Raw genomic sequence first — 26,224 nt, 5'->3', positions numbered from 1 at the left:
ACAGTGATACTGTGTCTGACCTATAGTACAATATCATAGACATTTATCTCCTTATGCACAAAGAAATCCAGTTACCATGGATATAATTACCACAGTTTTACACCTATTAATTTTGTCTGCAGAGTTAATTTCCATAATCTACAATTTGAAACAAAAACATCATTTTCATTCTGTTGTTGGAAGGAACAGAATTATTATAAAACTCCTGTTTTGCTTTTTTCTTTTTTACCAAATCTCCCTAAACATTTTTCTTCATATTAGAATTCAAACAGCTGTGAAATGGACAAATAGCAAGAAGATAAAAGCAAATGTGATCTTCATCCACTCTGAAAAAGTAGAGCATTAGAAACAGAATTTGCAGATAAGTTACATAAGGCAAATTAAGAAATACACAAGGCTACAAATAAATAAAAGGATTTAATCTGCTCAAAAAATTCTTCCCAAGTTTTTGAAATTTTCATTTAACTCACATTAAGTTTGTTTGTAAGTAATTCAGTGAAGGGGACTTATAGCTGCTTTATCATTTGGAACGTGACTTCTCTTCAGGAAAAAATTTATCATGGTTTTATGATTTTTGTTATCAGCATTTCACATCATAACATCATGTAAAGCACTGTGAGTTAGAGAGTTAATGCTCCAGTTCCAAGGACTGATGATTTTCCAGAAACCTGATTCCTAGAAGAACTACATGCCTCAGAGGACTTTGTGTTCAGAGGGAAAGATAAAACTCATGAAGTCATGAGATCTCTTCTTTCTCACTTCCTGGCAGTGTGCTGATGGGCTCCCAGATGATTTGCAGTCAATTTTCGAGTAAGACCTTCAGTTTTGGATGCATTCTCTCCTATTTCATTGGATTTATTAGCCTCAGTTACAATTTTATTGTATTGTATTGTGTTATCTTGCATTCTGATATCATATTTAGTAAATTATCTTCCCTCCACAGATTGTTGCCTCTCTTCTGTTGTTAGACCCACCTCCCATCTCCCTACCTTTTCCCTTTTTTCCCTTCCCTTTTCCCAGGGCATGTGTCCTTTGCCCCACTACTCAGATCTGGGCTGAACCAGCCCACCATAAACCCTCAAATGTCCCCCTCTTTTTTTTTTTTTTTTTTCTTTCTTTTGGGCTGATGGGCCTATGGGCCTGCTGTACCCTTGTCACAGACACAGGCAGATTTAGAAATAACTCCATGACAATATTTCACTAAATATATGACTATTACTGAATAGTGAAATTTTATTGAACTAAATGAGAACACTAAACTTTTGCTAATGATTTAAAAAATACACATTCTAACAGTCGTACCAGACCAGCTGTTCAAATATTCATTGCCAAAGAAAGCAAGTGTTCAGGATTTCACATTTTTTGTAGACATGCACACTTTCTAGAATTATTAAATAATTAATAATAACAAATGTAACAATTACAGTAATAATGTGAACCTAACACTCTGCCTGTATAAATCAGTGTATTTGCTGCAGTCAGTGGCGTATCACTAACCTTGATAGCTAATGTAAGTTATAATGAAATGATATAATCACAATCTATTATTTTTCTGATTAGAATGTACAGCACGCATCTTTCTATAGAAAATAATTTTCTATGTGATAAATATCTTCCAGAAATCTACCAAGAAAAAAGAAAACCAAGAAAATCTGATGTTGCTTGTGTGCACCATATTATGCACCTGCATGCAAGAAGTTAAAGAATTAAATAATATATTATTCACACACACATCTAAGAATAAATAAAATAGAACACCTTAGTCACTCCACAGAAACTATGAAAATCTCTAGGTACATTTTGCAAGCATGCATACCAAAGGTACATCAAAGAAACTGCAGATGAAACAGCCTACAATTTTGTACTGTTATAACACAGATGAAATCTAGAATAATGGTCAAAACATTTTTTTTTCTTCATTTCTTTGAAAAAAAGGTGGGTATCTTTGCATAAAAAGTATAGAACACCTGACAAAGTTTAATAACAGCCTTTTTATTATACATAATTACAGTTTTCCTTTCAGGAAAAATACAGTTAAGGGGAAAATGATGAGAACTACAATTGTGTGATTATTTCACAAAAGAATTATTTCTTGCAGGTGAATCAGAATTTCTACATACTCAAGGAACAACAAACTGGAAATAATTTGCATTTTTTATGCTACTAATATAAAGCATTTTACTTTCACTAGAAAAAGCCAGTACTAAAATTGAAGTGGCTTACATTTGTATTCCTTAATGAGATATTTTGTGATCTCAGGAAAAACAACAGCAAACATCACTTGTCTGTCAACTGAGTTAATCAACTGATTCAAGGAAGACATTTCTGCACAACAGGTATTTAAAATCCATTGGCTTGAACTAAAAAATATAAGGTGGATATATTTTATTTAGTTCTTCATGTCCGCAACTGAGTCAAAATCATTAGGTTTCCATGGTTAATGCTCAGAATCAGTGCAATATTTCCCCATTCCAAAAATTGCATACATTACTATTATGAAACTGTTTTACTAACCATGACATTTTTAATGTTGTATAATAAAATATTATAGCACTGTTAATTCTCTACTAACAGCTGCTTAGCTTAAAGCTCAATACTGCATATGACACATTATATTCTGCTTCAATTGCAGGCTTACAACAGGAGACAAACTCTTACTGCTTCTGCTGCTGCTGCTCAATCAGCAAAGAAGTCCTATTTTGTATCACAGGAAGTATGTGGTATATGATTGTGCAGCTGCAATCTCAATGCACCCTTGGTTGCTCTAACCCAAACACTTCGGGAGCATTGTGTAGCATGTAGTCTGGTGAAGGTTAGAGTAGATTTGGAGAGGCTGAAAACTTAACGTCTAGATAACTGGATGATTGCAAACAAGTAATAGAGGCATTCTACTTTTGGATAATCTCCCCTTGAGTCAGTGTCTTCACCCTCCTCTGCTAGACCTACTTATATTATCTTCTATGATAAAATATGGGCTCAGTAAGGGTCCTTGAACTCTTTTAATGAGACCCACTTTATACGAATCATGTTGATTCTGCTAAATTTATTTACTTTGTTAGGTTGAAGATCTTTAGCGTTAATTTTCCAGAGAAAATTAGTCCAGCATGTAGCTCTATGGAAACCATATGTTACTATACCAGACTTAATTTTAAAAGTATTGGCTTAGAGATGATAAAAAGTTATGATGTGCACCAAATTAGTTTTGCCTACAAAAGATGTTTCAGAAGTCCTGGTTAGAAGTCTGGAAGAAAAGATCTGAACTAAAATTATAGATACTGTGGGAAGGTACTTTCTTTGGTATGACCCGATGCCATGTTTTTATGGTCATTGGTATTCCACATCATAATATCATGTAGTGAACAGGGGCATTAACACTTTAATTAATGAGTAACCAGCCTGCATACTTACATACTCAAGCTGCAGTTGAGGAATTTTTTGTAAATCTAATTTAAGAGGGTGAGGTCTGTTTCTGTGCTTGTGTTTCTTTGTTTTGTACATGCTCAGCATCACTTGGCTACGTCTATTCCTATGTGTTAGTACCAGTTCTGTGATCATTTACCTAACATAGATTCCTATTTTTTCAAGATGTTACCAGTGGGAGCAATTAATGTGCCTAAACATCAGTATAAACTGCTCTCGGGACATCAGAAGAGACCCGAGAGGACTTCTGCTCACTCCTAGAACATTAGCTAAAGACATGGTAGGATCTAGAAATATATTATGCTCCTCAATGGCTCCACTGTTACTTGAGGAAAAAAACTATCATTCAGACTCTTGGCATCTCCTGAATTGCTTATGCTTTGTTGTATCGTCTTCCTAAGAGCTGACGTGTTGGCTGAAATTCCCTAAGAAGACCAGAGCTTGTGAAAGTGAGTCTGCTTCTATCTGTAAACAGAAGGTCTAATTCAGTCAGTCTTCCGGGCATGGTGATCTTCAGCAGACCCTTCACTACAAGGTCACCTGTCCTGCCATTTCTCTAGTCCTAGCACATAAACTCTCAGTCAGCTCCTCACCTATCCACAGGTGGAGCTACACACACTCCAACTGATCAGTGACAGAGAGGATAACACCCTCTTCTCACTTAACTTGACTTTCCTAAAGAGTCTATATCCTTCCATTCCATTTGGTCATGGGAGCTATCCCACAGTGTCACCATGACAGTAATAATAGCCTTACAAGCATATACACTTCTCTGACTTTTCCTGTTTAATCCTCATCCTATGTGCACTTCATAGAGATACCTGGGACCCCAATGAAGACAACTAACTGCCCAAAAAGGCTGGAATGCTTTAGGTGTTTCAGGTACTCTCCCACTAGCCTTGTGATGCTTGTCTAGGCTTTAGGCATCTATTGCTAGCAGTGGCATCAAAGTACTAGGACTGGAAACATAAAGGTTCCTGCTCCCTGGCACCTTTATCATAAAGTTCTCTTACACAAGTTGCCAAACCTGTAACCAAAAATGCTCTTCCTCTCCTCTGACAAGTGGACCCCATCAGACTCCAGAAGATTAAGTGTCTCAAAGAGATTCCTATGATCTAAGAAACCAAACCTCTGGCTATGAGTGTAGTCCCACAAGCATGTACTGATCTACTCACTATTTTAAGCTAGATCTTTCAAAGCCTCTTTCTTTGACTAGTAGGATTAAAAAATCACCTGTGATCTAGAAATTCTTTCACTTGTTGCAAGGGCTCTGTAGCCTTTCATGACATGCTTTGGTCTTTTGAATGTGTCCTTGGTGACACATACAATAACAACAGTTTTTAGGATTTACAAGGTTCATCAGTCTTTTGGTAATATCTCTAATATGAACACCTGGTAGGCAACATATCTCTCTTTAGAGTAGGTCATGTTGGTAAATAGGTGCACCTATGCCTCTCAAGGGGAGCCACCTACAACTAACTTATTACCACATTTTAGAATAAAGGTAAAGTGTGTCTTCTAAAACTGTAAAATTGAGAGTATTGTTTAAAAAAAAAAAAAAAAAAAAAAAAAGGGAATAGGGTTATTCACTCAATTGTAAGCCTACTCAGGGTGGATACAGAACATCAGACTAGGCTAAAGACCTCAGGCTCTTTCAGTCTCTTTTTTAAGGTTATTTTGTTCCACTGTTCAGGATTCTGGTAATAGCACACAGTGAGGGAAACTGTTCTCTGAAATTTATTTTATCTACATAATAGTAAAATGATTATTTGAACAAAACAATGTAATTAAGACTTTATAAAAAATATCAAAGAAATGACTGGAAGGGGACATACTGTGTACTTCTTAAGAGAAATTGGAAAATTGTGATCATTTTAACATTGAGAAAATCCATGTGAATGCAGCTTTTTATATATTTTACCTGCTGCTTATACTCTTCTAGTTCATTCGAAAAGAATAGCAGCTGCTGAAGAAGTTCAAAAAGCCAAGCTAGCTGCATTTATATGTGCAAATGAAGAACGATTTTGAGTGCTTCCATAAAGGTTTGAAATATCCTTTTAAAATTTAGCCACAAATAGAAGGAGGGAACCAACATAAGCCTGCTGGCATAAAGTACATGTACCACAGGGATAAGTCTGCCATACAGGCTTTGATCATAAAACTGCATACAGATGATAGGAAAGTTTCTAAAAGTTAATGATGTCAAAGTTCTGGCAAGCACAAAGACCAACTGGCAAAATTAATTCTCTATAAGTGGTCTGAAAAGAGCTGAAAAAGACTTCAAAAAGAGGAACCAAAGCCATGATCCTTCATGGCATGCATTTCTTGCTGATACATTAGGAACCACACAAGGAACCACAACTTGGAATAGATCCTGTCATGGCTCAAAAGCCAGAAGACAAGCTCAATTCTTACTCAGCTGTATAAACCCTAGTAATGTTTAGAAGATATTTTATTATTATTTATTATTTTATATATTTTATATATTTTATAATTCCGTTTGTCATGTAATTTTCTAATATAAAAAAAAAAAAAACCTTTTATCCAAGGACACCATGGGGCTATTATTCAAAAGGTAATCTGTAGTCTGGGTCCTATTTCTTGAGGGATGGTAGCCCATCAGTGCATGCACAAGCAAAAGTACTTGAAGACTGACAATAGTCCGCTTGCTAGCTGGAGGCCAAGATCTCTGTCACTTCATGGAGAATCCAAATGAATCCCAAAACAGCCCTTCAGTGTTCTAGGTGTTACATGTTATCACTCTAGGTGATAAAACCTTCAGACACAGTGTTCATATGACCAGGAGAGAAGAAACTATTTAGACACATTGACTTTTGCATCCCGGTTACTAGCACCAAGGTTCGTCAGGCCTGACTATAATCACCAGATATTCATCACTCTGAAGATTGAAGAAAAACGTATAGGAGGTACTAACCATATGTTACATCAGTAACTTTTACTTGGGTTCTCTCTTTACTTTGATCTAAGCCTACTGGTATAGGTATTGTGATTTTTAAGTTAACTGTGTTAGTGTTGTGTTAAACTCACATATAAAACTGGGAAACACTTGGAGCCCTATAATCATTATATGCAGAGATCATGCCCAGTGAACTGTTGCTTTTAGGGGAGCTCTACATCACAGTGTTATGTTGCAAATATACAGAACTAGGTTATTCAAATTAAAATTGCAAAAATAATTTCATGAATGAATTTTAATCCATGAAACCTTTCAGGCTCTCAGTATTTAGAAATAGTAAGATTTTTTTTTAAAGGATTCAATCTAGACTTTTTAACCGACTTTTGGTAGTGCTTAGTATCAAAAATTAGTGCATACATTTGCTATCATTTGTTCCAATAGTAATAGTAATAGTCTCGTGCGGGTTGGAAGGGACCTTAGAGATCATCAAGTCCAACCCCCGGGATTCGAGCCTCTGTGCTGCAGAGCGGCACTTCTACCACTTGCACCACAGGGGGATTCGAACACCTGGGCCCCGGTGTTGCAATGCAGCATTCCTACCACCTGCGCCACTGTGGCACACATAACATAACACCTAAGTCTCCTGTTTTCTGTGTACATGCAGAAGACATATTTTACTGTTATTTGTATTTTGTTAAATGATTGTTCATGGTTTTTCCTAAGACTGAACTTACTTTGTTTGTATAAAACAAAAGTAAACCAAGCATCATAGGTATGCCTGTGAGAACAAAATCTATCCATTATCAAGTATTCCAATAAATGTTTCAGTCAAGAAATCACTGTGTTCCACAATGCTTTTTAATCTCTTATATTGTTATCATCTCAGGTAAAGAAAGACCCTTCTCTCTCCCACATTTGCAGAGAGCTTTCCACCTATCTATACATGCTTATCTATATATTCCTTTATCATAGTCAATTATTTTCATTCTAGGAGAATGCTCCCATTCATACTGCCACCAAAATTTTTAAGGGTTCTCACAATATGTCTCTCCATCAGAGCTATAATCCTATCTAAGGAAAAATATGTGAACACTGAAATATTTTCTCTAGTGTGGTTACTCCTGTTAGGGGAAAAGATAGCCTTCAAAAAAATGAACAAATAAGTAAATAAGTGGAGTAAGAAGTATAAGCATTTGCAGATAAATGTGAAAGTAAAACAGGATATAACTTTGTTAAACAATCACATTTTCTTAAGTAACATCAACAGGATAAGTAGTAGGTTGCCCAGTATACCATATCCAGACAGCTTGCAAACATCTCTTAAGAGGGGATGTTCCACACAATTCCTCTGGGTGACCTGGTCCACTGCTCAGTTAACCTTATAGTAAAGAAAGTTTTCTTGATGTTCACATTTTCTGTGTTTCAGTTGGTGTCCACTGTCTCTTGTCCTGCCAGCTCATTAAAAAAAAAGTAAAAAAATAAATAAATAAATAAAATAAATCATTATTATATCCTCCTTGTATACTTCAATTTTGAGGCATTCACATGATCATTCCTAAGCCTTATCTTCCCAAGTCCCAGATCTCAGTCTTTCTTTATGGGAGAGATGTTCCAGTCTCATTCATTTTTATGCTGAGTAGAGGGTAAAGAACATCATCCCCAGCTGCTGGCAACACTTTTCCTTGTGTAGTCCCATGATACAGTTAAACCTTGTAGTCACAAGGGCATGCTGCTGGCTCATGATCCACTAGGGCCCACAGGGTATTTTATGCAAAGCTGCTTGGCAGCCAGTCAGCTGCCAACATGTACTTGTTCATGGGTAGATTCCTTCCTAGGTGAGAAATAAATGAGCATTTCTGTGAAGTCAACATTTCACAAAAATAATTGGTGTGTTTTCAAATGTTGCAGAAATAGAACAGGCTGTTCAATAGCATGTTCGATTGTTTTGAACATTCGGAAACTAAACAGACATAATATCTGAGTCTTGAGGTTTTCTGTTAATGATTATTTATTATTATTTGTGAATAAATTAATATTTGTGTTTACTTTCTCTACTTTTTATACATCCAAAACTAGACAATTTCTCAAAATTTGCAATTCTATTATGCCACTTAAAAATACTTCTCTGCACATGGTTACTTACTTATTTCACATCTGGACAACAGAATTACCACTAGTTTTCCAACATTCAAAACAAACAATAATTACATTAATTTGCTTTGCCTATAGTTCAAATACACTGATATTTCCAGAATTTCTAGTCTATATTTTGTCTATAGTTATTATTTCTAATATCTTCCTTCTACAGAGTTATCTTCATATCATTTTATACTTCTTTTTGAACATACTATTTTATACACAATGTATTGGACTTATATTTCTCCATTTTCTTCTCTTTACTATGTTTATATTTCAAATCTGAGTTTTCAAGTTTGAATGCTTCATTTGATTTATAGTTTATTTGCATATGTTACAATAGCAAAAGTAACAGGTTTTGCAGATAAGCATTCTTGCTTTCATCAGTATTATCAGCATTTCTTTGTATGTTACCTCAGTTCTACAATAGTTTCCATAGTATCTTCTGATCAATTTTAACTAATCTTTAACTTCAGTTGAATTGTGTAGGATTCTGTAGCTTTCACTGACAGAACAGACTGAAGTCACAAATCTGAATCTGTGTTTCTATCTCTAATTCATTCCTTACTCTGCTTCATAAGATGACTAGGGGAAAAAAAAAAAATATATATATATATATATATATATATATATACTTCAGTATATTATTGAACAGCAACAAAAAATACTAAATTATTTTTAAGCATACTTTAAGTATTTTTTCCATCTGTTTTGTTGTTGTTGTTGTTGTTGTTGCTGTTGGTTTTTTTTGTTTCTGTTAGTAGACAGTTTGAAATTCAGTTCGGTCTTCCCTTCTCTGTGACCAGTATTTCCCATTAGTAAATAGTTATAAATAAAAAAAAAAAGAATGGACTAACTGCAAGCATCATGGAGGCAAGAGACAGACAGATCAATTAGGTAGAAACTCTTGTGCTACCTAATAAAATAAAAAAACAACAGAGATTTGCTTCTCTAGGGACTTTGTATTATCCTGTTCAGTAACTGGAGTAAATCCAACATTATTCAGTGCATTAATAATCTGGATTTGGGGTACAAAACTGGACATATTTTTCTAGATGTGATCCAATGAATGCCAAGAGAAACCATCAATTCTCTCAATCCATTTACATGCTATGTTGTTTAACTGTTTGTTATTCATCTGTACCTGATATGGACTTCCATATTGAGCTTTTTTTTTAGTTTAGTAAGATTTCCTTTGGTAAGCTCTTTCATGTTATTTGTATCTATGTGAGAGAAACTCCTGTTCTCAAGTGTATTGGTGACATTCTGTGAAGGCACAATCTTTGGTGAAGAGCCTGAAAAAGATGAGTTCAAAATGGACTTCTAAAGAAATTCTTGCAGCCAGTCTATGGGTTGAGTAAGACCCCTGTGTGCAGAAGAAAAAAAACAAACAAACAAACAAAAAAAAAAAACAAAAAAAAAAAAAACAAATTAGAAAGACTAACATCTCTTTAATATCTGTTTTAAACTATATTATTTTAAATCAAATAAAATTCCATTTCTAATCTTAGACAAAGTTCTACTGGTTGATCATCAGAATACTTAATACTCATATTGGAATTATAATAACGGTTAAAAAAAATAAAAATAAAAAACAACAACAACCAAGAAACAAAAACAAAAGAAAACACCAAAACTTAGGGATCAACAAATACAATTTATTTTCTTGAGTAACATTAACCCTACACATTCTCATATCACATAAATTCAGATTTTTACCTTTGCTTCTCTATTAATTTCACATTATTTTGAAGTACTCTATATCTCAGAACATACTAGAATCTTGTATTTTGTAAATAGTTTATAAATTTTGTAAAATTTATTTTACAATTTTGTAAATAGTTTATAAATAGACATTGTCATTCATTTGCATTTTGCAGCTTCAGTAAAAGATGCATTATCCTTCATTTTTTTCTGTTCATGAACCTGATAATAATTTCTGCATTGTTTCTTGTAATTGCTTTCCAAGTTCATGCACTCTTCTTCTACATAATAATCTTGCATTTATATTGAATCCTTTATCCTGAAACATATAAAAGCCCTTCAAATACCATAAGCAGAATTCTATCTTCAGTTATATGCTAGTACTCACCAGCTGCAAAGAAATGGAAAATCTTTGAGAATATAATTGGATGACTTGCATGAAAGAAAACCTGCTCTCTTCAGCAGAAAGAAAAAAGAACCAGTCTAAACTAGCAAAAGAATAACTTCCCGTAATTTAATTTGTTTTTTCTCCTGGGATTGTTCATGTTTTCATCAGCAGATACCATATCAGCTGTCAGTCCATATTAGCTGCGGAGATAGATCTCACTGATGACTGACTTCTCTTCTGTTTTCATACCAGTTAATACTGGGTTGTTATAATTCATCACTCTGTATTCTTGTTGCTTTGGCTTTGTTGTTTTTGTTTTTTAACCCCAATTTTTGTCTTAAGTTTCTCAGTAGGACCAATAGTGCCAGTGTTCTGGGTCAGACATGTCCAATACCATTCTGCGGGCTGCAAGCAGTCCAGCCTAGCCTGTACTACAGCCACCCTGGCCCCTGCCCTGCACCATTATGGCAGCAGCAATTTCCTTTGGAGTGCCCAGTTCAGCTTTGGTCACATGTCCATTTTTCAGTAACAACCAAATCTCAGTGCACAATCAGCACTGCCTTGGCTGAAACAAAGGCATAGGGACAGTGTCATGCAGTGCTGGTTCTTCCCCTCATGCCTGTCACACACACTCAGTCATATAGAAACCCTCATGTATTACAAGTGGCATGCATTTGTACCACTTGTTGAGAAAAACTTGGTGATTGCCAATGCTAATTTTCCAGCCTACCTGATGGGGTCTCAGAAGACAACCAGAATCTCAAAAAGAAAAATTATGAATGATGAAAGAATGTTCAGTGAAAAATGGATGGACAAGTACTTTTTTGTCAGGACAAATAATATGGTACTATAATTAATTTACAAGGAAATTGTATTAGTTTCCAAATATTTTAATTTCAAAAGACATTATTTTTAGAAACGTTGCCAAGTTTGATGAATAACAAGGAAGACTTTGTAAAGACAAAAGTGCAGAACTGAAAAAAATCTACCATCTCAACAAAATATGTCTAAAATTTTAAAACTCAAACAGACTCTGTTATAGAAGCTAATAGTGTTGTAGCAAATCTGATCACAAAAAAAAAAAAAAAAAAAAGTAAGAATAGTTTGCTGTCAGTGAGTTTAAATACATAATACATGCAAAGTGTGGCAGATATAATTTGTTCCGATAAAATTATATATTTTTCTAACATTGGTTTGCCTTACCAGACCATGGCCACAAGAATGGAAGAAATAATAAAACCTGTTGATTTTGGAGAATAAAGCTACTAATCCCAATTTTCAAAGTGAATAATTGTATTCTCCTCCAACCTCCCTACTCCATCTGTACATTAAATTTTAGTATCTCCTCCCAAATGTATTATTTTTAATTCTAAAAGTCAATTTACTTAAATTATTTTCATAGGACAAAGGACCTACAAATCCCATCAATTTTTGTTATTTTGCTGGCTACTCATATTATTTTTTCCTACATTATTAATGACAAATTGAAAGCTCTAACTGTCTTTCATAAGCGTGGGTTATGAATGCATGCTCTTAGAACAGAAACAGAATGGCTTTTGGGATTATAAATTAATATTTTTGCTACTAACAAAATGTTTCCTTGACCTCTGAATATGTATTTTTATAGGAAAAGTTTTTGCATCTTTCCAAGTGGGAAATAATATTGTACTTGATGTTCAGCTACTGTTCACATAGGTGATGCTGTTACTGATACTCAAGAGAGCTGCCACAGATCTTTAGCTGTATAAAACTCCAAGATGCAACATATGCCAAAAAGAGAAAATGTAGTTGCAATTAATGTGAAACCATGAGGTGCTAGTAGAAAAAGGTCTCAGCACATCATCATTTTTTTCTTAGTAATGAAGACTGTAAGGTGAATTGTCAGTAGATACACAGAAATGGCTATATGCTAGATTAAGGAGAATGGGAAACAATGGGTTGTAGTCACTAGAGGAAGGATTTTAGTGATATAGAATGGAGGAAGATGGAAGAATTAATTTATATGCACCGTCTCTAGAGAGATCTTCAAAACCTTTAAGAGAAACAAAAGTCAGCTCAGACACAGATGCCTAGGACACTCATTAATGTGTCCTAGACATCAGGAGCTAGCTCATTAATTGTGCAATAACACAGCCAAATTATCTATTATGGCATAAATATGCACCATGTTTATGTGAGAGTAATTGAACAGCTGAAATCATGCATGAAATGGAGAGAACTTTCTTCTGTTTTTCAACCCCCTAGTATGATGATAAACCCTTTCATACTTTTTTCCTTGCTTCCATTCACTTTGTCAGCACTTTATTTGACTGCATTCCTGGACATACTGAAAGCAAACAGCCTAGAAAATAATTTGCTATTGGTTGCTGGGCACCTGTTACTCCCCATAAAAGAAAAACCACAACACACAGTGGGCCTGACTTATTGCAAGAGGCAATAATTCATATTTCATGAACAGGTCAGCTTGCTTTTCAAATTAAGAAATCATTGTGCAGAATACATTTCAAGCAGTTGAGTTACATGAATTTGAAACAGACTGGAACTATACAATTTCTTTTCCCTCTTGTAATGGAAAATCAATTAGAAATTTTTATAATGGGTCAGAGGGTCTATAAAGTACTCTGCTAAAATAAATAAATAAATAAATAAAAGTAGAAAGATGGACAGGGGAGGGAAAGACATAAGATTAAGCAAATATTTTCAAATTTATCCTCTTTTTTTGGTGTTGTCTTTAACTTGTGCAAGTCAGCACTTTGGTTCTAAGAAAAGAGTGTTTATTGCATCTGGTATTTGTACAATTTATCTTAAATCTGCCTTTGTGCAGAAGTGTTAATAAGACTTGCAAGAAGGAGATAATTCAACAGTTCTAGCTATGAGAAGGCAATAAAAAAAGTCTTGTGCTGCTGCAGTATTTCAAACCTGGAACAGTCCATTCCTCCACTACAAGGTCATCATTCATAGCCTTGTTGTAAGTAAAGCTTACAACAGCTGTCTTACTTTAGTTTGAGAATGGCAGAATAAATCGGGCATAGGAAACTACAGGAGTGCAATTCCCATCTGTTTTCATGGCTACTTTCTCATTGAATATTTTCTTCATAGTTTTCAAATTCTCCTTGACTGGAGCTCAGCTAACGCGCTCCAAGCATTCATACACATGCCAGCTGTAAGACAGGGGTCTCTGAAAACGTGAAGCACAGGTTCTGAGACATATTTTTTATTATTATTCAGAAACTCAGAAGTTTATCTTCACATTAAGAACTGGTATAGACTTTTCCTTTCTTTTCCTTTTCCTTTTCCTTTTCCTTTTCCTTTTCCTTTTCCTTTTCCTTTTCCTTTTCCTTTTCCTTTTCCTTTTCCTTTTCCTTTTCCTTTTCCTTTTCCTTTTCCTTTTCCTTCTTTCCTCTCCCCTCCCCTTCCCTCCCCTCCCCCAGACTATTCTGTCTGTGAGTCCATACTGAGTTGCCCAAAGTTTCATCCAGTCACTTGAAAACTTCAAAGGACAGAGTCAATACAAACTATCTAGTCTCCTCTCTGCTGCAACATTACTGTTCTACCATCTTTTTTTTCTTTTTTTCCTTTTTGTTGTTGTTGTTGTTGTTTTGTTGTTTGTTTGTTTGTTTTTGGTTTGGTTTGGTTTTTTTCTTTAAGTCCAGTTTGAAAGTCTCTTTTTTCATTGACCTGCTATGTTACCTGTCATTTTACTACAATCTACTGCGAAAAGCTTGGCTGGCATTTCCACATTAGCCTATGTCAGTGCAGAAAGAGTCACTGCCTCATTCTGCAGGCTTTTCTGACAGGGTAAGGGCTACAGTTCTTGACTGCCTAAGAGGACTTCCTTGAATTCAATTGCGCTTATTCTTTTGATGGGGAACATGGTGTTGTTTGAAGTATTCCATATGGGTAGAATATCTCCATGTACCTGGGAGGCCAATTCACCTATCAGCTGCCTCACAGACAAATCTAGCATGGCCTCCATTAGGCAGAAATCTCTGATAAGAAAGAATGTGGCTCCTCAGACAGAGTGTCTGCCTAAAAATGTGACAGTTCAACTTTCTGGCTGCAGTGAGTGCCTGAGCCTGCTGCTGCCAGTGAAGGATAGCAGTGATGTGTGAGCAGATTGGTGATCTGTACAGTATGGTGGTGAAGCCAAAGGAGGAGATGAAGAGATTAAGGAGTATCAAAGAGTAAGCGGGAGATAGATTGGTGGAGTAACTAGTCTCTGTTGAACTTGGAAGAAAAGCACCAAGGTGATATCTCCAGAATGGTGATGGACTCCCTCCTCTACCACCATTGAGTAGAGGGAGGCAATTCAAGGGAAGAGGAGAAATAGAAACAGGCCCCAGCTCAGCATCACAGGCAACTGACATTTCAACCTATCTATCTCATTTCTCCAGGTGTTCCTCTGTAATAGTTTTGAGGATCTGGAACTCGAGGGAAAGGTAAGTGAGGTTATGATGAGAGGTTCACCCTTGAGGTTGTGTAGGGTGAGGTGATTGACTCCACACTTCAAGACTGCCTCCACCAAGAAGGACAGAAGGACAGTCATTGTAGACGTTTCCCTTCTCAGAGGAATGGAGGGCCCTATAGGTTGGCCCAACCCTACCTGCAGGGAAGTGTGCTGCCTCCCTGCATCTGGGTGAGGGATATTTTTAGGAAACTTCCTAGTTTGATTTACCTCTCTGATTATTATCTGTTATTGACAGTGAAGAGTGAAGTCACTTCCTGCAGTGAAGTCTCTGAGAGAAGCCTAAGGATTATTAAAAAAGCACTTCAGGTGACTGAGGCAGATAGTGGATGGAGTGAGCATACAGACTGTGTTTTTCTCTGTCCCTTCAGTGACAGGGAAAGATACTGAAAGGAACAGAAAAGCCCATCTCATAAATACATGGCTGAGAGGCTGGTGAAAATGCAAGAATTTGGGAGTTTTTGATCATGTAGTATTCAGACTGTATTATCCTAATACATACTTGGATATATTGTGGAAGACAGTTTCAAAAGCTTCGCTAAAACTGAAATAAATGAAATCTATTGCTCTCCTGTAAACCAAAAATCTATGTATTTTATTACAGAAGTAAATTCACTGTCAAGCATGACTTACCTTTCATAAGCCCATGCTAATTGTTCCCAGTCTCATTCTCCATCATAAACCCAGAAATCTTCACTAACACATGTTCACTAACACATGACTTTCCTTGCCACTAAAGTTAGATTGACCAGGCTGTATTTCCCTGGTTTGTTCTTTTGGCACTTTTTGATGAAGAGTGCATTCTTCCTTTTCTTCAGTCACCAAAGACAACTGTTTTTCATGATTTTAAAGATTTTAAAGAGCAGTTCTGTACAGATATCAGCTAGTTCTTACAGCACCCTCTGATGCAGTGTGTCTAATCCAATGGACTACTGTGTACCAGATTCACCAAAGCAGCTCCTAACTTGATCTGCATTCTCTTTCTTCTAACCAAATGCATTCACTGGTCTTTTTTTGACAAGATTAAGACTAAGGCTAAGAAGGCAGGAAATATGACTGTCTTGTTTATGTCCACCGACACTATATCACTCACACACTTAGCAACAGGACTACGTTTTCTTTGCTCAAACTTCTATTATTTATTCATCATCAGTTATTACTACTAATGCTCATCTGCACAGATAACTTCCTGGATAATTTCTCAACCATCAAACAAAGGACTTAAGAGCAGCAATATTTATTTATTTATTTGTTTCTTTCTTTATTTATTGTGGAGGCATAGTCCTAATGTCCATCTTATAACAGAATCATGGAATCACTGGGATTAGTTAGGACCTCTGGAGATCATCTAGTCTAACCCACCTTCTAAAGCAGTTTCCCTTGAGTAGGTTGTACAGAAAAGCAGATAGGATGGCTTTTGAATACCTCCAGAGAAGGAAATTACACAGTCATTCTGTGTAGTTTGTTACAACGCTCCCTTGTTCTCAAGTGAAAAAAGTTCTTGTATTCTTCGTATCCCACAATTCTTTAGCTAACTCAGTAGATCCTTGCTTTCTTTACACCTTCTGCCAGTGAATAATTAACTATCATAGTATCTATTATTGTTCAATATTACTCTCATCTGTATTTTATTTAATGAATTTTCACAATGACTTATGAAGTATGTATTGCACTGATGTAATGACTAGACTACAGTGAACTGTTTAGCTACATAAGCTGATCATGGATGTTTACAGATACCTTTTTTCCCACCCAAACTAGTTAAATTTACCATATTAGAGTAACAGTTAGGGACTCCAACCCCACTGTCACAATGAAATTTCATGTTACTATTGTGTGTGGAAAAATGACATTAACAGTGAGACACTAGATGGCTGCACATTCTTCACAGCATTGTTTCTTTATTATTCTGTATGACAGCTGTGCTGTTGCAGATGACCTATCTGTTCAGGTTTGTGGGTGTTCACATTTCATCTTAACCATCAGTGTTGCCTTCAAGACAGCTAACACTTGATGAATTCAGTCTTTGAACACTGGTTCACAACTAAACGAATCTCCAACTCTGATAAGCTTTGTGATGCAGAAAGCCCTTAAAAACTTCATAGTAAATCCATGCGAAGATCTGTAGTCTATAGTATATTACCTGTGTTAATTTGGAAAATAAACCAAGTTTCAGTATTGTAGATCATACAAAGAAGACATTTAGGACTTGTAGATCGACAAATATTGGAAAATTGTATGCATGCAATTACTTTTAATAAGCCATTTATCATTGGACCTCTGAAGAAATTAACTGTCTCCCTTATTTCTCTGATATTCATCTCTGCCTACAGAAGCTACCATTATAAACAAAAAATCTTGTTTTTGGTTACTTAAGTCACCTGTAAATTTGGCTTTTTATTCAATAATCTTTATTGTGGTAACTAAAGAAGAGGGCATTAATGTGCATGTATTCAGCTTATATTATAAAATTAGAGTTTTCCTTTGTTCTCTGCAGTGCTTTGATTTATTTTTTTTTTTAATCATTACTTTTCTAGCTTGTATCATGTTTACTTACAAGGCATAGACTCAATTCCAATTTACTACACATTAAAGAACGTTCACTGTGCTAAAACTCCAGTATCAGACTGTAGATTCTAAAAAATATTGCTTACAATTTAGCTCCTTACAGCTCTTCTATCACCCCTTTCCTTTATAAATGAAAGCTAAATTCTTTTTCCATTAAAACCATTCACAAAATTAATTCTGAATTCAGGGGGAACTGATTTGGACTCTCAGTTCTGGGCTATCAAATAATGTGCAGCTTCTACTTAACCCTGATAATTTAATTAGGTTAATAATGTTAAAGTTGATGGCAATTTGGTTTGATGATTTCACTATATTTCACTGCTTCATAACTCACAGAAAACATCTGCTCTTCTTTCCTAAGCTTTTGCAGAAGATCAAGTACTACACTAAAGATTAATGTTGCTCTTATTTGAAATTCCATCAGTATTCTGCAGAATGCAGGACCTGTTTTACACTTTGAGAATAAGAATTCTTTTTACGGGCATAGCATTGCACATTATGGCCTGGTTCTTTGCAGTCCTAAATATTGCAAGATTTTCATCATATTCATCTCAAAATGAAAACAGTAAAATGTTCATTAACGCAAGATCAGGTTATGGAAACCCAATTTACACATATGCACATTGTCAAAACCAAATTTAAGGTTAACATCTGGGAGTCTTCGTAAAATATCATTCTATGCCCAACTAGATGAGCAACAAAGTAATGAAAAGGGATGACGGACCAGGTGAAAATCAGCGAATGTTGTTTATCCTGACTTTAGCAAAGTTTTCAACACTGACTTTCACAACATCCTCATAGACAAGCTGATGAAGCATATGCTATCTAAGTGGACAGTGAAGTGAAAAGAAAACTGAATTGCCAGGCCAAAAAATTTTCAATCAGTGTCACAAAATCCAGCAGGAAGCCAGTCTCTATTAGTGTTCCCCACGGTTGACACTTGAGTCCAAAATGATCTGTGCAATGGACAGAGAGTGAACTCTGCAAGTCTGCATATAATACAAAACTGGGATGAATGACTGATACTTCATGGCTGTGCTGTTACTCACAGGATTCTGGACAGACAGACAAAATTGGTTGGAAACAAAACCTTCCAAACAAAGAGAAATGCTAAGTACTTATCTGGGGGAGGAATAAATCCAGGCACTAGCATAGGATGTAGTCCATACTCCTGGAAAGCAGATTTGCAGAAAAGTACCTGTAGCGTCCAATAGATGCCAATCTGACTATGAACCAACCAATTGTACTCATATGGGACTGAGATTCCCAGTAAAAGAGAGATATGCACATACTGGAAAATCTAGCAATGATGATTAAGATGTTATAGCATGTGTCATATCAAGACAGGCTGAAAAAGCTGGGATTATATCACTCAGAGATGAAGAAGTTCAGGAACATCTTATGTGAAAAAATACAGTATGAAGGAAGAAGAGATGAGTAAAAATATTGGTGCCAAGAGACAGGATAAAAGGCAACAGACAAAAATTAAATTGATTAAGAAAAGGATTAATGATCACTATAATAGATAATAATTAATAATTATCATTATCAACATCCTACATTTGTAACTGAGTGGGCCCTGGAACACTGGAACAGATTGCCCCTAAATGTTGCCCCTAAATGGAAACTGATATACTCAATAACACATTCCAACATTTCTCAAACAAGATTTTTAATACAATTTTCACCATGCTCTTGTGGTGGTACAACTCTATTGCTTTCTCCCTCTTCTACTAGGTGTCCCAGTTCTTGGTGTGACTCCTCTCCATGGATGCAAGCTAATATTAGAAGAAATTGCACAAGGCAGAGGACAAGTACACTAAGGCACTTCCCATGTCTAGAACTTGCTTTCTTGTAAATTGTCAAAAGCAGCAGATCACAATCCTAAGGCATCTTCATATCTCCTTTCATCACCTGGGAATCATTGAGTCATAGAACACCTCGAGTTGCAAGTACCCTAAGGATCACCTAGTTCCAACCCTCCTGCATGGGCAGTTGCCACTCCCTGGTTCAGGATACTTAGGGTCCTATCCAAACTGCCTTTGAACGCCTTCAAGGATGAGCCACCCACGACTTATCTGGACAGCCTTGCCACCCTCTGAGTAAATAAATTATGAGGCCTTCCTCTAAAACACGCTCCAAAGTCTCTGCATCCTATCTGGGGCTGGAGGCCCCAAAGCTGTATATAGTACTCAAAGTGGGGCCTCACAAGGGCAGAATAGAGGGAAACAATCACCTCCTTCTGTTTTCTAGCCACCCCTTTTTTAATGCATCCAAGGATCCTGTAGGCCTTCTAGTCTGCAGGTGCACACTTCTGACTACAGCCTAGCTTTTTTTCTCCAACTGCCTCCCTACATTAATGCATATGTTCAACTATCATATATTTCACTAAGTCACCTTATTAATCTACAAAAGGGTAATTAATGATTAAATGCTGGTTAGATTATATCCTTTGATTCACCTCATATTATCAATAAATCTTAAATTGCTGCTAAACATAACTATGCAAAATGTATTTTTATTTCCAGCAATGGCAATTCTGGTTCACAAATGCAGAATATAATTAGCATTTTCTTACAAGGGAATACAGTAACACACAGTATCAGACCTCATTCAAAGCAGAATTAATCAAAGAGTTCAGTTTAAATGATTCTGTTTTGACCTTGTTCATAAAATGACACCCTGTAGGAAGCTATTGTATGAGTTTTTCCAGGTTCCACTCATTTTCCCTGTCATTAAGATGTCTGAGGTTTTGCCATTCTTGTATTGATAGCCTCTGCTGACAGTTACAGTCCAGGGCAATAATATTTCAAGCAGCTAGCAACAATGGCAGCAGCACAGTGTTCAGAAGTTGATTTTCTTCAGCATGACTAGGAAATGGTGTTATACTGAGGAAAAAGTTTCAATGGACTGAAGAAGGATGCTGACAAAGAAGTCATAGCTATCTGCATAGCAATTTTAAACTCAAACATAAATTTTCAAATTCATTTTAGCCAAGACTTTAGTTATTGCTTACCTGATACAGTTTCTGCTGGAAAGCTTGACTTGTAAAGTAGAAAAATTTCCAGCTTTGAAAATTATTTGTAACATAAATAAAGTCTAAGAAGTAATGGTATACTGTAAATATAACTAATAATTTTAGAACAGAGATGGAAAAATCCTATGCCTTTTTATGAGTACAAACCAAGATGATTTTTCATGAGCTTAAGCTGTCAAATGAGGTTCATATCAATACTTTTCTCCCTAATATATTATGTTAATCATTTGAGAACAGGGTCTGCTTAACAGGAAGACAATGAGCATTCCTATTAGATAACACCACTGCTAAAACTGATTTGTTACCATAAATCTGCCTCTTGCTGGGGGCTGAAAGAATTGATAGCAGATATCTGGTCCAACAGCCAAGGGCCAATAGGGAATGTACCTCAAAGCACATTATAACTGTGTGTCAATTAGCTTGCCCTATATATATAGTGAGTAGCCCAAAAGCCCACCAAGCTATCCTGCATGGCAGCTCACTACAGCAGTATTTCCCTTCAAGCATGGACACATGGAGGTTATGACCATGTAGCAATTCTTTACATCTTAACATCAAGGTGTCTTGCCAATACAGATCCTCTGTAAGTGATATAACAACTTGATTTGAGCTTAGTAAATTTTGCTAAAATTATATCTCAGACTGACTGAGCACATAAAGATGCAGAACCCAGGCATAAAGCTGTTGATTAAGTCTGGGACTAGGAGTGAATAAAGCTGTATCCAGGCTCCTTACCTTTGTAAAAGGAGTTTAGAAAGGAAGGGGATCCACTCTGAACCTTGTGACTCAACTAGAGGATCTGCTCCACCTTTGGACATAACCATTGACTGAATCTGTGACTAGGAGTGCATTCAGCTGCACCCAGGCTCCTTACCTCCATGGTTCAAGGAGTTTAGGAAGGAAGGGCATCCACTCTTTTCCCCATGACTTAATGAGAGGGTCTCCAAGCTAAGTGTCTTTAACCCTATCCTCTATGCAGTAAATGATCCCAAGCATCTTGGATCTCATTACACTGCTGTGAAATCATTACACTGTATGTATATTATATTAATAAATGTTTTCCTGCTTCTTTCTTATGAGTGAAGTGTATAGTATGGTTGTTTCCATTCACAATAGTGATTCTTCCTTGGAAGAAGGATCTGAGCCAGTATGACAATTGGCATACACCATGAGACAGTGCCCTTGTCATTATACCAGTAAAACTTCACAAAGCAAATCAAAAATTTTTAAGTAATTAATTAATGCAAGAATTTGACATATTCACACAACTGAACATTTCATCTTTCTATGAAGCTTTGTTAAATGGTTATATATACATATATATCTATATCTACAGTTGTCTTAAAAAGTTAGTAATTGTAGTGCTTCAGTAGTACTTAAATATGATGAGATTATGTCTGACTGCCACTTGCCTATCTTGTCTATATTGAATAGGTCATAAAGTTCAAGAAAAATCCCATTTCAGCATTCTGTGAAGGACCATTTCTGCAGGTCCTCCTTTCCTGATTTAATTTAGAAGCACTAAATGTCAGAGTTGAATGGATATAAATAACAGTGATATGGCTTCTTTTTCAGGCAGTCTTTTATTTATTTATTTACTTTGCTGAGGTCTGGAGGAGTGGCTGAGAAGGTGGAAAAATCTTGTTACCAGCATAGCACTGTCAAACCATGATACGTGAACTGCAGTCAAACTGCTAAGAAAATAAATGCCCTGAGCTCTTCCTTGTTGGCACTGAAAATCTAGGAAGAAACACAAGACCACTAGGCAATTCTAGATGACTCAAAGTTCTTTCTTTTTTTCTTTTTTTCCAACTGCATATTTATATATTTCTGCTGATGAAAACCAGTTCCTTAGGTTATTCACATTTATATTTTCAGTAGTACAGTTTAAGAAATACTGCAAATCTCCAGTAAGTATTAATTATCTACACTCAAGTGTTTTTATATTTATATCATACAATATGGCATTTTACTGCATCAACCTACAGTCAAAAGAGAACAACAAAAACGTTTTGCCCTTGAAATTCCATGGCCTGTAAAAGATAATACTGTCAAGTATTACTGTATCTGAAGATAAATGAACCAAAAACAAAAAGAAAACTGCAGTATTCCTTACAAAACCCTTCCTATCAGAGATGTACAGTGATTAGTTTAGGGATGAGAAACTGAATCATGGCAATTGTTGAAGAGTAGGTCTGTAAGTACTACAGTATGATAGGAACGGGTCTGTAGAGCCAAAAAGCTGTTGAAAAACCTCTAATGTTGACACTAAATGGATTCCTGATACCACTGCTATGTGAAGAAAATGACCTAGAATTACATTTGTGTGGTATTTAGTTTTAAAAAATAACAGAATTTTATGGCTTTAAGGCAAGCCTCATTACTTGTTTTCCTGAGATATTTCTAACTTTCCATTTGATATTCTTCCTGTTTCTTGTTCATTCGCATTCATGTAAGAGTCTGTTTTGTGAACTTTTAGGAACAAACTGCTCCACAGTGCAAACCATAGAATTCCAAATGCTGTTTCAAGAGTACAGTCCCAATCTTAATCAAAACTACCAGACACATGCCCAGAGTGCTTGTGCCATAAAGCTGTTGCAGTGTCAGAAATTTAATCTTCATTATAGATTCTAAATATCATTCCAGAGGTTATACAATACAAGCATTTCCCCTAGACTGGTATTCAGTTTTTCAGTGGCTGAAAACACATGCCAGTTATTCATAATTTCTCTCTTCCATTTTCTGAACATGCAGTGCATTCCTGCACCCTGGTGCTGCACAGCAGCTTTGTATGTTACCTGTCATCCTGGGATAAGCAATTCGGTTCAGACCATTAATATCTTTGTAAGACAAATGCACCGCCAGAAAAAATAAATCCAAACAAAGCAAACAAAAAGGAAGCTTTAAAATGACACACATAAATTTAAGGCTTGTTACATGTTCAAAAATATTACTTTTATTTTTAGAATGTACAGAAAGGAGTAGACAAAAGGGGGGAAGGAGAGGAACATAGGATATATGTAAAATTCTTTGGGATCCTTAAGGGTTCCTTCCAACCCAAGCCATTCTGTGATTCTATCATTTGGACTATTATAGCTTAGTCAATCAGAATATAGTAGAGATAAGGAAAAAAAAAAAAATGTAGAAGAAATAAAATGAGACCCAAATGAAAAGATACTGTCAGACATTTCAGCAGTTTTCAGAAATTCTCATGTTTTTGGAACACAGGTCTAGCACTGATTTCCTGATCTGCATAATTTCAGGTGTAATCCGATATTTTTAAGGATCAGACTTACAGGAGATGTTATTCAGAAGATGTTTTGATTCCACTCCACTTACTTTTATTCAGATCTTCCATTTTATATCTCCTCAGGGTGAGACTGCAGAACTCACAAGTGAGGTGAGGCAAAATAAACAGTAGCCAAGCAAACAAAATAATTAATAAATGATAGTAAATCTGAAGCAGAGATCCCAGTCCAGGAGGGATTCATTCAGTGGGAAATCAGGTGTCCATCAAGCTCCTTCTGGATACCCCTAGTCTGGCTAATCAGCATTTAGGAACTATTAGGCTTGACAGCTTGACCCTTGTCAATCATAGTTGGTACAATGCAGTACTGAAAACAGAGCAGCCACTGAAGATGGCACTATTTCTAGCTAACCTATTTTGGCAGAATGTTTGTGTGCATCAACAGACTGAAATGTCAGAGAGCTGAAGATGATGTGGGTGAATGTGAAAAAGCAGAAAAGACCACAGAGGAAAAGGAAGAAGCCAGAAGAAAAACTGAGAAAGAAACAAAATAGAAGGAAGAGCTGAAGATGAGAAATATGTATCAATGCAGTAAAGAATATTCTTAAAACAACATAAAGGAAATTGTGAAGCATAAATGATTATAGTTCAGTCAGGTTGCTGCAAAGACACAGTAAGTATGAAAGGAAACTGATCTCTCCCATGGTGAAGTTCTTCATGTCATAATTAGCATTTAATGAATTCTTAAACTAACCAGCATTCTTAATGCTAACTAGAACCCGAGAAACACTAAAGGACAGAATTAAGGCAATAGAAATCCCAGATCTGAAGAAATTTTTAGCCTGATATCACACAATCACTTCACTGAAGCTGCTCTTTTGATATTCTCTCAACTATAGTGCATTAAATGGTGAGTACTACAAGTATGTATCCAGAGATCCTATAAACCTGAAATAACTATTCCTGTTTTTCTTGAAAGATACCTTAGTACCAACTCTAGCTAAAGTTCTACATAACATCTGTATTATATACACTTTTCATGTGTATATGTTACCTCTTACACAACATTAAAACCTATTTTAACTTTTGTTTTATTTAAACCCTAGACTTAAAAAGTCGTGTATTTTTGTTTCTGTTTGCTCCCAGTTTTTTAATCAAGAGTTAATATTTTTTTCACCTTCTCTGATATGCATGCTGCCTTGTATGCTTAATACCTATCCAACTTTATTTCATCCAACAAAGCATTAGATGCTCCATAGGCATTAACAACAGAAAATGTTTCAGGATGCAGAGAACATATTGGAGAAGCCAACATAAATAGGATTTTATTTTTATTTTTATTTTTTAATGAAAGTGAATTAAAATAGGTACGTTCTCTCTCTAAAGCAAAATACCATTATCATTGCAGTTATTTTAAGAGAGTGAAACATGTCACAACAACATATTTACAGAAAGCAGATCAGCTCAGACTTATTTCCAGTACTCTTCTTGCACTTATATTTTGTTTCTCTATCTTCCTTACTTCATTATGTTGGCAAAACATGCAAAGAAAAGCATATCACATATTTGTCTGTGAGTCTGTTGGTAGAGCTTGGCTAGCTCAACTATGCGAAGAGAAATATCTATTTAAAAACAGTAGGCATTGACTCAATTCCTTCTTATTAGAGAAGGTATTAGAAAGACAAAGTCTTTAAATAATGTCATATCAATAGCAAACTGCAACCTGCTGTTACAACATTACCTGGAATCTTGCACGGTTTTCTTAGGTCATAGTCCATCACAGTCTGTGGTAGCTACAGAACTACTTTTAACAACTTATTCTAGTTGACAATTAAAACATATTAAAAGTAGTGCACACAGATAGATATACTGTGTGAGAAAGAATTGTTTTTGTCAGTTTTGTTTCAATCAGAAGAAAAATGCCAGTAAAGCCCCTCAGCAGAATCTATAGCAGGTAAAATAATTTTTCTGATGGCCCTGGGGAATGTGGACTGAATAGTATTCTCAGTGGTGGTGTGTGTCCATTCAACTCCAAAACTTCAAGAAAAAAAAAGAAAAAGGGGGAAAAAAACAAACAAAAACAAAAACAAAAAAAAAATGCCCAAAGAAATGGGAAATGTTGAGTCTTCCTGAGATCATGCAGAGATTATAAACTGAGAGTCAACATCTGGTTTGATATAAGCAACAATCCATTCAAATAACAGTGTAACCGTTGACTTCAGAATAGACTGTAGTGATTCTCAGGGGGATTCCAGACAGGAAAGGCTGCAGACTCTCCCCTGCTCGGAGGTTTCGAGGAAAGCGCGGCCGTGGTGGCCACCAGGACCCCAGTCTGGGCTGCT

This window comes from Coturnix japonica, chromosome Z, assembly GCF_054131305.1.
Source record: "Coturnix japonica strain WE chromosome Z, WE-NBRP24, whole genome shotgun sequence".
Taxonomy (NCBI): domain Eukaryota; kingdom Metazoa; phylum Chordata; class Aves; order Galliformes; family Phasianidae; genus Coturnix; species Coturnix japonica.
The sequence above is the reverse complement of the archived record's forward strand: the minus strand, read 5'-3'. Positions refer to the sequence as shown.